The sequence below is a fragment of the Triturus cristatus genome, chromosome 5_1, assembly GCF_964204655.1.
Source record: "Triturus cristatus chromosome 5_1, aTriCri1.1, whole genome shotgun sequence".
Classification (NCBI taxonomy): Eukaryota; Metazoa; Chordata; class Amphibia; order Caudata; family Salamandridae; genus Triturus; species Triturus cristatus.
Genome location: NC_140587.1, coordinates 703,764,897 through 703,778,544, shown reverse-complemented (window position 1 = coordinate 703,778,544; position 13,648 = coordinate 703,764,897). Strand labels below are relative to the sequence as shown.

The 13,648-nt window shown below is 42.9% G+C and overlaps 1 protein-coding gene and 1 long non-coding RNA gene across 2 annotated transcripts in view; one reads left to right on the top strand and one right to left on the bottom strand.

Moving 5' to 3' along the window:
- The window catches only part of LOC146831386 (uncharacterized), a 170,426-nt gene that overhangs the window by 7,802 nt on the left and 148,976 nt on the right, over positions 1-13,648 (bottom strand). The window lies entirely within an intron of this gene.
- Positions 1,322-13,648, top strand: part of DTNA (dystrobrevin alpha) — a 980,878-nt gene continuing 968,551 nt past the window's right edge. The window contains exon 1 of the mRNA XM_085605673.1: positions 1,322-1,518. The gene's annotated coding sequence lies outside the window, so the exon portion shown is untranslated. The remainder of the gene's footprint in view (positions 1,519-13,648) is intronic.

Here is a 13,648-nt window from a genome sequence, read left to right as displayed (position 1 = left end):
TGTAACGTATTTCTTTATTGTTTTAAGGGTTTTACACCTAAAATAATTACTGGCTTCATTGGGCCGTAAATTAATCTCTTTAGGATTAAACCAATTATTAAATAGTTTTTAGTGGATCTACTGGTTGAGTGCTGTGTTTGGAACTAATTGCTATTAATCAATCTAGCAAAAATTACCATCTGCAACCAAGGCAGACCTTCATATGAGAGGTAATTAACCCCTTCCCCGCTCATGACGGAACCGCTCCGTCATGAGCCACGGTTGCCGTGTGCTCATGACGGAGCGGTTCCGTCATGCCACGACCGTTGGCGGCCGCTCCGCCCATGCGGTGCTGTTTCCCCGCCTGTGCGGGGGGACAACGCAACTGGGCGGAGTCATGACGGAACCACTCCGTCATGAGCACAGCTCAACCGTGGCTCATGACGGAGTGGCTCCGTCATGAGCACAGCGCCACCGCGCTGCCCCCCCGCACCCCCCAGCGCTGCGGCGGAATTCCCGCCGCAGCGAAGGGGTTAAGAACCATATGCAAAATACACCTAGAATTTGCAAGCTCGTGCGACAGTTTGCACTACAAAATAAAATTACACATTTTTGCGAGGCAGAGGCTTCTAAAATCATAATTCAAAATAAAATGGTGGTACTAATTTATCGACAGCAGGGAACTCCCACCAAGGAAATGGGTGAAACTATATATTTTTTAATATTCCCTCTCTGGGAAAATGTTTCTCAAAATGGATATAATAAATACACAATAGTATTACACGACGTGTTAAATTACTACTAGATTCTATGCATGTATGAATATATTAAGGAAAGCTTCGAAATGATGTGCGAATGACTGGCACAGCGTTGACTAGTGGTGGTACTCTCACACACTGTAAGTCTTTGAATGAAAATGAAAAGCACTACCGCAGTGCAGGCTAAGAATGGAACACACTATAATACAGCAACTATTAACTGGCCAAGTCTGACGACAAACCTCAGCACAGCTAGAGCGCCGTGGAGGGAGGTGTGTAAGTGTCGGTGCAGCGTGCGTCACTCCTCGCTGAGCGCTCTCTAGTACATGACAGAGCCCCCTCCGCTGCACACGCACGGCATATGCGCAGCCCGCAGCTGTGAATAGTGTTCTTCCCTACCATGGCACGCACGGCAACTGCGCAGCACGCCTCTGCGAATAGGGCCCGCTACGCTACCGTCGCTTCTTGAGGATGACGTACTCTCTGAGTGGCGCTGGCGTGGAGCGCAAGCGCCGCAGCGGGGGAGTAGGCGGGGACGGAGGAGGCGGGGGAGCGGGGATGAGGGCAGTGCGAAAAAGAGCACAGGGAATCCAAAGGGGAAGCGAGAGGGAGGAAAACGGGCACAGTCGCGCAGATCCGCGCCCCTCCTCCCCCGCGCAGTCGGGATTGACCGGCGCAGAGCCATGTGCCGGAGCTGGGCGGCTGTGAGCGCCAGTGGGTGCCCCGCGGCTCTGGACTGGTTGTAGGTGCATGACCTTACACATTGTGCATTAGCTCACAGGTAAATATCAGCTGATCCATTGACAACCAATGCATGCGCCTTCAGCCATCCACCCATCCCACCACCTGCATTTGTAAAGCGCTAAACAGCATCTTCTCTCGGGTGGTACCTGCCTGCTTGGCGCTGCCACTTCTCTATCCATGTGTGTATTCCAGCAGGGATGCTGTGCCTGAGTTGTGCATGTGGGAAGGTTGGGGGTAGGAAGACCTGATCTCATCTTGCAGCACTGCAGAGGAAGGGGAGGGGGTCATAGTGTGGAACTGGCTTCTGCACAGCCTGTTGCCCACCTTTTACATTTAGCACCTGCTGTTAAAATGGTGCATAATCATTTTTTCCATTTCTCCTCGCTGGTCTTTCATTGGCTTGTGTTTTCTTGGCATGTTCTGATACCAGTCTCTTTGCACCCTGGAGGCAACTTGGTGTCAGCATGTATTGTATTCATGTGTAATGTGTGCACTCGCTTCTTGTGGAAGCGGGGACGTGCACGGGTTCGGAGTATACAACATTCATTCCGCTAGGTGAAGTTTCTTCACATCTGCATGTTTTTAAGTGTATTTTTTACAATATATATAGCACTTGATTTGTGATCTCAAATGTCGTTAAAATAAAAAAAAAATCTGCTTGTTATCGTCGTCTCTACAGGGGCTTTTACCTCACTATGATGTTACCGCAGTTATGATACTACACATTGTTATGGCGCCCTGCTTTGTCAGGTGGCTTTCAGACAACGCTTCAAGTTGCTTCTTGCACTGGGCTTGGCTTAGAAAATGTTTTTCTTGTCTGCACGGAACAGCGCTTTATATGTTTGCTATGAATTTCATTATTTTCTGCAATGGTGGTGTTCATAACTAAGCTGGACAGCAGTCGGCGAGTGGGCATCTCTTATTTAATGCAAGTCGGGGATGATGACGTCTACTCATGCACCTAGCAGTCAAAAAGCCGAGTTTAGAGATTCCATAGGGGTCCATGCCACGAGGACACAACCTTTGTAATACTGGACTTTCCTTTTTCATAAATCTTTATATATATTTGTTAAAATCTTTTGAGTGTGGCAGTCATATGGGTTCAATTGATATAAACCAAGATTATCAGTCCCAGAAGGTCCAATGTGGTAAATGAAAGAGTAGGGCTCGAAAGATGGAGTACTGTGGTGACCGTGGCAGAGTTCATAGGTCATTTTGACCCTATTTGTGATCTACGTCTGTTTCCGCCTGCCAGGTATTTAGTGTATTGTTTACCAGGCATGATAACTGAATGGTTGTAACAAGTTGGAGATCCTCCTGCCCTTTGTGCCCTTGCTGTTGCTGTAGAAGAGCATACCATGTGCTATAAGTGGGCACATACGTCAATGATGGGAAGTGACCCACTTGTGCGTGTTGTCCTCTAAAGGATTCCAAAACTGGCACCAGACTCTGTCTTTACCCTCTCTGTGGTCCGATGACTTCTGCTATGAATAAGGCACCTTATTTAGTTGGTGAAAAATTCACGACTCATGCCCTTCCATAAATGCGATCAGTTGTTGTGCATGATAATGATCAAAGAGGCAATGTAATAGCTAATTGTACTGACTTATGTGCGTCTGAGTAGTTTAATGCATAATGGGTACATAATGTACCCGTCACGCCGGAACTTTTTAAAGACTATAGGCCGAAATGGCTTCTTTTCCTGTGTTGTCTTCTGGTGCTTGAGGGAGCCCACCTTGAACTGATTGCCTGGAGTTTTAAGGAGAGTCATTTTACATTGTATTGTATTTGCAGTTACACAGCACTTTAGATTAATGATGAGACCCCAAAGTGCATTAGCAGAGGATAGCATTCCTCACCATAGGGAGTGATTGGTTGGAAGAATGTTGATTTGCGATGTGGCCTGTGTAGGCCGTGCTTTGGTATAATGTATTTTGGCCACAGTAGTGCTGTTATCCTGACATCAGTCTCTTCGCCTAAATGAGTGAGTGAGGTATAGAATGCATGTGCTTATATTTTATTTAATTTTTGATTTTGTTTGGGAGCGTGGACTTCTGAATGTGGCCTATGTGGGAAGTGTTTTGGTATTGTTTGTCATTAATAGCTGAATGCGCTACTGATGTCACTGCAGTCATATAGCTGTGCTTCATAGTAATTCCATAAATATGTACGCACACGCTGTACTGTACCTGTTTCAGTGTACATTTCCTTCGCGTACATCAGGCTTGCACGTGGATAAAAGGGACAACTTTGAATTTAAAATCCACTTGAAATTCCTAGAGCATGACTTCTGTACATTTAGGTGAAGACGTGCTACAAGTGTCCATATGCTATGTGTTTGTAGAATTTCCCTCTGTCATGACGCTTCCTGAGAGGATTAGTGGATGTTCAGGACAAAGCATGGCCATGAAAATAATGTAACATCCAATCAATCAATCAATAGTACTTTATTCAATTTTGGAATAAAATCATTAAAGTTATATATGTAAAAAAAAAACTCCAGCTTGAATATAAATAAAAATATATTAAAATAACATAATATACAAATAGAAAAGTCATCAAGAGTCAATTATACCCCGGATTGAACTCTATTGTTCAGAACTATAAACCCCCATAAGAAACTTTTACACATTAAAACAGACTTTGTGTGTTTCTAAAAGTTATAAATATAATAAGGCGGATCTAGCCTGATATAAATCCAAGGAAGTGAAAAGCGGTTCTAGGTACTTGTGCGGGAGAGATGTATACAAAGGACAAATCAAAACAATGTACAGGGTATCACATTTAGATAACAGATCACACCTTCAATGAACTTATACCAATGACCCCATGACAGATCAATTGATTGAACAAACCCAACCTACAATACGTCAACAAGCGGCGCTGCTGAAAAGGCATATCGAAAAGAAGGTATGGCTCAATCCTGGGAACTGTTTTGACCATATTACTCACAAAAGATAATGGGATGACATGCTTCATCATTGGGTCCCCTCTTGCACACTGCAACCGCAAGGTGTACAGTGTGGGCTACAACTCTCAAAACAAGAAGAGAGGAGCGTGAGGTGTTCTATAAGGATACCAATTGAGGCAGCGGGAGTGAGGGGCAGAGTGCAAATAAAGAAAAAAGTGTATAAAACTATCTACTGGGTGACAGAAGTCAATTTACTGTTTGTCCCCATGGGCTAGGATTAAAAAGAGGTGATATAGGACTGAAATAATATCCTAATCATTAATGGTCGACATGTTTCTGCCAGATGACTACAAGTTCATGGCATTCATCAGGACCTCCAATGTTATCACTCTGCTCCTCTCTTCTTGGTCTGAGAGTTGTAGCCCACACTGTACACCTTGCGGTTGCAGTGTGCAAGAGGGGACCCAATGATGAAGCATGTCACCCTCGGGTGAGTGAGGGTTCTCGTCTTTATAAGAATAGATTCCCTTTTTGTCTGTTTTTATCCCCTTTTGTAGCAGCATCCCATTATCTTTTGTGAGTAATATAGTGTTCGAGTGGTGATGTTGGATGCTTTGACTCACTCCAACCATTTTGAACCCTCTAGTGTGATATATAACTGTTTTGACCATGGCATATCTTCAAAATAATGCCCTGACCAGAGCTGAGCCATCCCTCTCAACAGCAACTCTATTGTAAAATGCCTCTTTTATCCAGGCAACATCATTAATGATTCCCTGTGGATTTGAGAATAACTCCAGTCTCCCAAGGGTTGTAAAATTCTCTTTGACCTACAACAGCCAAGGAATATTGGCCATATTGTCAAGCTGCATACAACCTTGAATGACTGATCTATTAAGAGATAATTCTTCCTTAATTAAACAGCACACCAAAGCAAAATAGGTCACAGGTGGATATAATCTGCAATGTATCTCATCCCAAGCTCTTCATGTAATATCCCAGTGGGAATACATTGTCCAACTCCCAGGAGACCCCAGAGAAATGTATTCTCTCCCACCCCAATTGGGTCATGGTTCACATAACCCCAAATCTCACATCCAGGAGAGCTTTCTAAATCCCCAACATGGTTCTGAAAGGCTTTTGTCCAAGGCGCTTGGAAAAGTCACTGACTCCAGCACACGCCCTCTTAAGATTTCCAGCATTCTTCTTTATTAAGGGTTGCCAACAGAGCCTACGATCTATTAAAATGCCTAAATAGGTAAAACTTTTCACCTTCTTTAAGATCTGACCTTGAACAGAAAAGGTGGCACTTTTAGTGGTTTTTGGGCCCAAAATCTTGATGTGTGACTTTTCAAAATTAGTGAGTAGATCCAAGCTACCCATAAAACCAACAAGACTATCCAAAAGCCACTGCAAACTTCTGGCTGTGTGGGCAATTAAAACAGCATCATCAGCATATAAGCGAGCCAGCAGCAATCTACTCCCGACTCTCAGCACATCAATACCTGGCTTAAGGAGCACATTCTCCAAGGAATTAAAGCACATAATAAAAAGAAAAGTGGCCAGGATACAGCCCTGCTGGACCCCCCTACTAAAAACAAACTGCTCATTTCATTCTCCACCACTGCAATAACTGACTGATGCCAACAACCCACAGTGTAGATCCATTAGAAAATGTACCTTATTTTGTTCCTCCCACATCGAACTCTGCTCTGCCCAAAGCCTCTTTTTGTTAACCTTATCAAATGCAGAGCTGAGGTCCATGAAGGCAAGATGGAGGGACTCCTCCTTAGCCCAGATATATTTATTGAAAACCAGTTAGAGATTGAGATTATGTTCCACCGTGCCCCGCCCGAAACAAAACTCATATTGAACATCAGACAGTATTTTCCCTTCCTCTGCCCAGTGAGTTAACCTTTTTAATAGAACCCTACCTATGATTTTAACATCAACCAAGGAAATGGGCCTATAATGGGTGGGGGTCAGTCCTATTTCCCTTCTTAAACACAAGTACAATAACTCAGTGATGCCATGCATCGAGAAGGGAATAACTGAGGACAGCATTGATATAAAGTGTAAGAAGAGGTTCCCAAAGATCCACAGAAGACTTAAATAGGTCCCCGGGGACTCCATTGGCTCCAGGTGCTTTTCCCACAAGCCGAAACAGCGTCTCTCACTTCCTCCCAGAGCAACGTCAGCATCCCACCGTGCACAGGGGAGGGGTATGAAGGAAGAGAATCATCCCCCTGATATAAGGATGAAAAATTATCCTCCCACACCTGATCCGCGACAAAAGCAGCCAAGTTGGACGTCCTGTCCATCTTAAAAAAGGGTGGTTAACTACGTTCCAGAATAAGAAGCTGCCCTTCTGAGAACTTGCCTGGAGTAGGTCCTCTCAAAGCTCTTTTTTTTAAAATTCCGCTCTCCTAAGTTTAACTGTGGCTTTATACGTGTCCCTGCACTCTCTCACCTCCCCCTTAGCTCACGGTTATTTTTCAGTGCCAGTAAAAGAGCTTTACGGGCGTTTGTACAGCCTTTATCAAACCAACGACAAGGCATCTGAGAATCAGTCCTTGCCAACCTAGTGAGCACAGTTTTAATACGAGAGCTGATTTTATCATATGCCAAAATAATATCATGTTGGGGGGCCGCTATATCCAGACAAGTCTGAAACTTCACAGGGCAGAACTTTACCGACTCGCCGATAAAAACCTTGGGTATGATATTACACCACTTCAATCTTCGTCCCTGAGCCGTTGACCTCACTTAGGTTTTAAGACATTGGAGAGATTCCACCAGTTTGAATTCCCAATAAAAGCTGGCTCCCCGTGGGTAATAATGTAACATCCACTAAATTATTTTTTAATTATTCACAAAAATGTTCAGTCTCTTTCCCACACGTATCCACTATTATAAATTTTCACCTTAATGAACTAAGCATAAGTGGTGTAATAGGCGTGGGAAAGTGCAGAGAACAGCTAAATTTTTCAAGAGTATGCAAATACTATTGATATGTGTCTATGTTCCTGCAGCAGATTCATGACTGGAGAATTCTCTTCCTGCGTTGCAGCATGGGAATGTCTGCTGTGGGAGTAGCATCATCAGGGACACACACACGAGTGATCCTGGAAAGAGAGATGGCTAGGTAAGGCAATGTTGGTGGAGGCGACCCGGAAGTGAAACCGAGAGCACGTTTACACCCAGGTCATCTCAGACCTCTTTAAACACTCAGAAAGGAAACAGGCAAGCTGGTGCCACAGAAACAAAGGCACTTAGTAGAGTGGACACAGAGGGCACTTGAAGACCACCCTGCAGAGCCGCAATGGTATGACGGAGGGTTGGAGTGTCCCATGCAAGAAAGATCAAAGAGAGCGCAACAATGAGCAGGGAATGCATGCATATATGTTATCAATACAGATGATAAACATTAAGGTTTCATCAGGAAATATATCAAAGGCCAGGAATGGAAATCTTCCACATATCACATGTCTTCCTTGGGAAGAGGCAAACGAAGAACAAGAGTTTGCACTCTTATCAAATATCCCAACCCTGCCAGTGCAGATTTTCTTCAATTCCATGATTCCACACTTGTAGAATCAGTGGACTTATCTGAGCAGTTACAAAAATCAATAATTTGTCAAAAATGTTCCTCATCTACCCTGTCACCTAAGTGAGGCAGGTAAAAAGTCATATTTCTTCAAAATGCATACTCGTACAGGTACTTATGGAAATTCTTATTATTGGGGATGGCACTCAAATATGTCATTTCTTCAAGAAGATTGGAACTTTACCTAGTAAGTCTTTCCTACTGCATCAAGCTGAAAACATTGCCCGGTAGGCAAGCAGACAAAGTAACTCTTCAATTTTCTGCACAGCAGCATTAAAAATAAGTAAATGTTCCCTAAACTCTCAGGGTGTATCTCCAGTATGCTACATTTTCAGTCTTAAAGTTCAGCTACTAAAGACAAGCTATGTAGAGCTAGTAAAGCAGGTAATAGATAGGATTTATATCAGTCTGAAGGGAGTGAATGTCATGCCTTTTGTAGTGGCCAGGGGAGTTTGTTGGCTGGGTCTATTCAGAGTTTACTCTCTGTTGATCTGAATAGTTAAGTTCAAAACTTTTGTTGACAACTCTCAATAATCTATATGAAAACAACCTCCAATTGTAAAAATAAATATAAAGACACCTGATTTGTTAAGAATGTTAGCGAATAATGGCTTCCACACTGGTGCAGTACAGTGTGCTTGCTAGAAGTCATTTAGACAAAGCATATATCGGGGCAAACTCCATCAACTCTGAAATAGTTTCTTACATTCGTTTGGAATACAAGAAATGTTGTAAAACTGATAAACAATGCAAAGCCATATTATGTACACAAGATGTCATTATTGCCCACTTTTTAATTTACTGCAGCTTTAAGTTATGGTCCTTCGAAATATTAAAGCAGATAAAAATTACAGCAAGTCTCTATGCACGCATGTACACATATATGGTATATATGCAGAAGCTCAGAGTGCAGTCGGCGAATATTTATATTTATACATATGTTTACATAAAGAGAGAGGCTGCATAGTGGATAGCTGTGTAACAGGGTACCATATTGCGAACAGTGGGTTCTGGTGACATCATAAACCCCAACACCATATTACACATGACCTGTTAGGTATTGCTTATATAAATATATAAAGTGTATCTAACCCTGGGCACTGATAGCAATTAAAATATGTAGGTTTTACTTTCATGAATAAAGAGTTGATAAAACAATGGAGAATGGGGATGACCAGTGGATTTATGTGAGTATCTGGCTGCAGTGTTTACCACATAATTATGGATTCACATTTGCCACATAATTTTCAGACTTCAGAAAAATGTTGGTCTTGCTCACATTGATGAAAGCAATACTTACAGAGAGATGTGAGACATGACTTGCCTTTTTTCCCTCATAATTGTGATATTCATGTCACATAATAACAGTGGCCTTGACAATGGTAAGGCTCTGCAGAGTGGTTTGGGGGCTATAATTCTTATGATGAAATCCATATTTCACGGTAAACATTGAAATATTTCCCAAATGTCACACTTTTCTATGAATTTTGGAGTTTGTGTCACTACACTTTGTTCAGTTATAAGCACCCAAATGTTATATACCGTATGTATGATGATGCACATACTGTAATGTACTATGTATTGACATTGTTGAGTGTGGGGAGGGGCCTCATACATGAGAGGTGAATCATCAAGTGGCCATGATGCCCCTGCAACAGTGGTACTACATGCCGGTTACTGTTTTCTTGTCTTGTCAGGGTGAAACACAAGCAAACCCCAAATTAACCTGTACTCAACGCTCTGGTAACTTTCCTCAGAGTAGTCAAGCTTAACTTGGAGGCAAAGTGTACATTATCTATGCAGCACTTTCAACCAGTAATAAAGTGAAAACACAACACAAGAAAATTCCAACACAAATAAAAAAAACTGAGTGAAATGTCATACATTTTATGACTCCAAAACAACAAAAATCCAATTAGTAGAACTTGAGATTTGCAATTTTAAACATTTAGGGAAAAATGGTCCTTAAAAGCGCAAAACGCTAACTGTGGTTATCTGGTTGCGCCGGACCGTGACAAAGTCACATGTTCATACTGACCATGATGGAGCAAGGGCCGGATACAGGGAGAAATGTACCTTCAATCCTGGCTGTGGTGGTCCTGAGAAGCTTTGCAAGGTCCGTGTCAAAGATGTTTCTCGCAGCAGCAGTTCCAATGATTTGCAAGTGCTGCAATGTTGGCTTGCGTCATAGCTGCATTGGTTCGAATGATGAGCTGCTAGGTCCGCGTCAAGGATGCGTCATGCAGCGTCGGTTCTGATGATCTGAGAGGGCTGCAATGCAGGCTTGTGACATGGTTACGTCTTGCTCGGTCGGTTCCGATGAAGCAGGGGCGATGATGGTTTGAGCCTTTTCTGTCCCTCAGGCTCTGATCAAGATTCCAGCAAAGTAGCCCTTGGAGTCAGAGTAGTGGTCCTTGGTTCAAGATGCAGGTCCAGTCCTTTTTATTCAGGAAACAGGGCTGCAGGGCAGTACTTTTTGCAGCAGAGCAGCACAGCAGCCCTTCTTCAGAGTCTTCCACAGGTCCGAAAGTGTACTGAAGAATTGGGTCTAACAGTCCAATATTTATGCCTGCTGCCCACTATGAAGTAGGGGAAACTTCTAGAGTCCTCCCCCTGCAGAGGTGTCTGAAATGTCCTGCCTCCCTTCCTGGTCCCCGGTTTGTCTGGGGCAGAGAAGACTAGTATGAAACCCTTTGTGACTGTGCTCAGGCAGTCTTTGTGATGTGCAAGTGTGGTAGGTGATAGCTCAGACTCCCTATCAATTCAGAGATGACCCATCCGGTCAACACTATTCCCTCTTTGTCTCACTGTCTGGGAGCAATACACAAAGACCAATTGCCAGCTACACATAGTCACATGACTAAGGATACTGACGACAGCCACCCAATGGTTGGGACTAGAAAATGCTAACTTTCTAATAGTGATATTATCATAATTATGAATTAAAGTTCTACTTTACCATTAAAGAGGGTTAATAGATTACAATTCTTTAAAGAACAAATTCAACATTCTTACCTGCTCGCAATTGAAAGCTATCACTTATTAAATGCAATAAGGTAACCCAATGTTATCCTATGGCAGAGGTGGGCCTTAGAATATTGAACAACAAATTTGAGATTTTTTCATTACCAGGACAGGTGCAAGTTAATAGTATATGTCCAATTTTTTAAATAGACTATACAGCTCTTAGAACATTCTGCCCCATAAGGGCAGAATGTTCTAATTAAAAAACACAAAGGCCTCTCTGAGCCCAAGGGGGTTGAAGTCCCCCTCGGACTCTGAAGCCTTTGTTTCACAGTTCTTGCTGTGAATGTTCTACAGCTAAAAGCGCATGAAGAGCCACTGTTATCTAGTGAACATTCTCAGCAAGAGCTGTTAAAAGGATATGAAGTCAGCCCCTGGTTCTCCCGGGCTTGGCTGAACTGCTTTTTGTAGTTCATCCAAGCCAGGGAGACCCAGGAGCTGAGCAGCATTCACTCCTCCCTCCTTTTGAAATCCTAGTGACACTGAGCTACAGGAGGAGGGAAGGGGGAAGACTAAATGTGTCCTCCAGCACTTTCGCTTTACTCTGCCTAAATAATATATTTTCGAGAGGCAGGTGAAAGAGAAAGGCAGATGCTGTGTATTAGGACATTGAAATGTTGAGAGCAGCGAGCCTATCCAGTTCATATAGACCACTGCTGCTCCATTGTCTTCAGTGGAGCAACATTCCGATGTTTCATGAACTGTGACACTATCACAGCTACTGGTTTAACACACTGTGCTCTGATCAATGTTAAATACCTTTGTTAAAAAAAATACTGCTGCATAGGAAAAGAAACATACATGCAGATCTGCAAAGAATATTATGCTATTTTTACCAATGTTAAGTGAGGGAAGGGGCATTGTGACCCACCCAACACTTTGCCTCATATGTTCCATGGCCCCCTCCCTCGCTCGACAATGGCTATAAATGGCATATTACACTCTATGCATCAGCATATATATTCCATTTTACAAATACAAATGAATGGTTTGGAATAGCTAAACACTGATTGAAAGAATTCTGAGCGTATTGGTAAAAAAATCCTGAAGAAGTAAAGCTATTCGCAAATGCAAGCACATTTACTGGTAGTAATTCTCGCCGGAAACATTCTTTAAAAGTAACTTATTGCTCTGCTTTGTACACAAAAGAATGTTGTTGAAATGTCGTTAAGCAAGTCATTTATAAAGTACCAGTGTTGTCCTGTGGCCTTTTCATAATGCATGTAGATATTTGTTTAATATAAGCAGACTTTGTGTTTTTCTTTTTTTTATATTTGTTTTTTTCAACGGACGTTGTTGAGTTTAGTTACAAAGTTACTGTTCTACTGCTTTGAGCGGTGCAGGATTAGCTTGGAGAAGCCTCTCTGATGTTATTGGTTACATAAAGGTGAGGCCTTTGGAGAGGCTAAAGCAGATGCAAAGTGTCTCCAGACGTGCCATCAGTTCATGCTGTTTGTCCAGAGGACATGTGGGTGTCTTGGATTTAGAAACATATTACAATGTATTAATAACTTGTATAGTGCCAGTTGTCGCTACAGAGCCTGTAACAAGCCATATAAATAAAAGAACACATACATTACTGATCAGAGAGGTGATTTAAATAACTGGTTGACGCCAGAAATAGCGGTCGCCCCTGATGTCGACTAAGCGACTTGCTGCATAGTTGTGTCTTTTACATTGTTGCAAGCCTTAGTGGCCCTTTTGTAGCTAGCATGGTCATGAATTTCAGTGTGGACTGGATGTGCTCTTGGATGGGACCCAATTTTGTTTCTGTTTTTTTTTTGGAATTGCCAGTCGGAGCTCAAGTGCGACACGGTACAGAGGTTCGGACTGGAAGGTAGGTGATAGAAATGTGCTACACAGTGACTTTGGAGCGGTGGTTGAGGCTCTCCGCTGAACTCTGCAGGTTAGGTCAAGGTACACAATACCACTATACAGTGTTGAACTGGCCTAAAGGGCATTCGGGCAGTGCTTGAATGGCTGGTCTGACAGGTCAGTGTGTGGGCCAGTTTTATGGCCTGCCGGGCCAGTTTTTACTCTTGATGTCCCTGATATTAAAACAATCATTGCCTGCAGCAAGTTCAAATTAGTCCTTCATTTGTGAAAGAATAAGTGCCGGAACCCTTTCAGTTGCCACTGCAGCTTGCACCACCCATTGCCCCTGCCAGCGCTGCCAGTGACAGAACCAACACAACTGCTAAGCATCACACTCCTCCAAGTGTGATAGTTCAGACTATTCCAGGCCCCCAAACCTACAAGAATGGCTTGGGAGACAGGTATTTGTCATTTTAAAGGGTATATTTAATTAACAAACAACTGTTCTTGTGCTCATCTCTAAATGAGACAAACAGTGCCCCCAAATGGGAGACTATCGTAAGTGCCGGTGACGACAATTAAGAGCCAGTACCGAGCACCAGAAATTACCGGCTGAAATTAAGCAGTGGCTCAAATCAATGTAGTCTCCTATACCTTACAAAACCTTTATACATCGAGTCTTTACAATCCAAAAACTGCCCAGATGTGCAAACATTGGCCTCTTTTTTTAGATATCTAAATCACTAATGGGTGGCACTTTTATTTTGGTGCCAGCGCTTAATTTATTTCCCAGTTCGACGCTGGACTTGA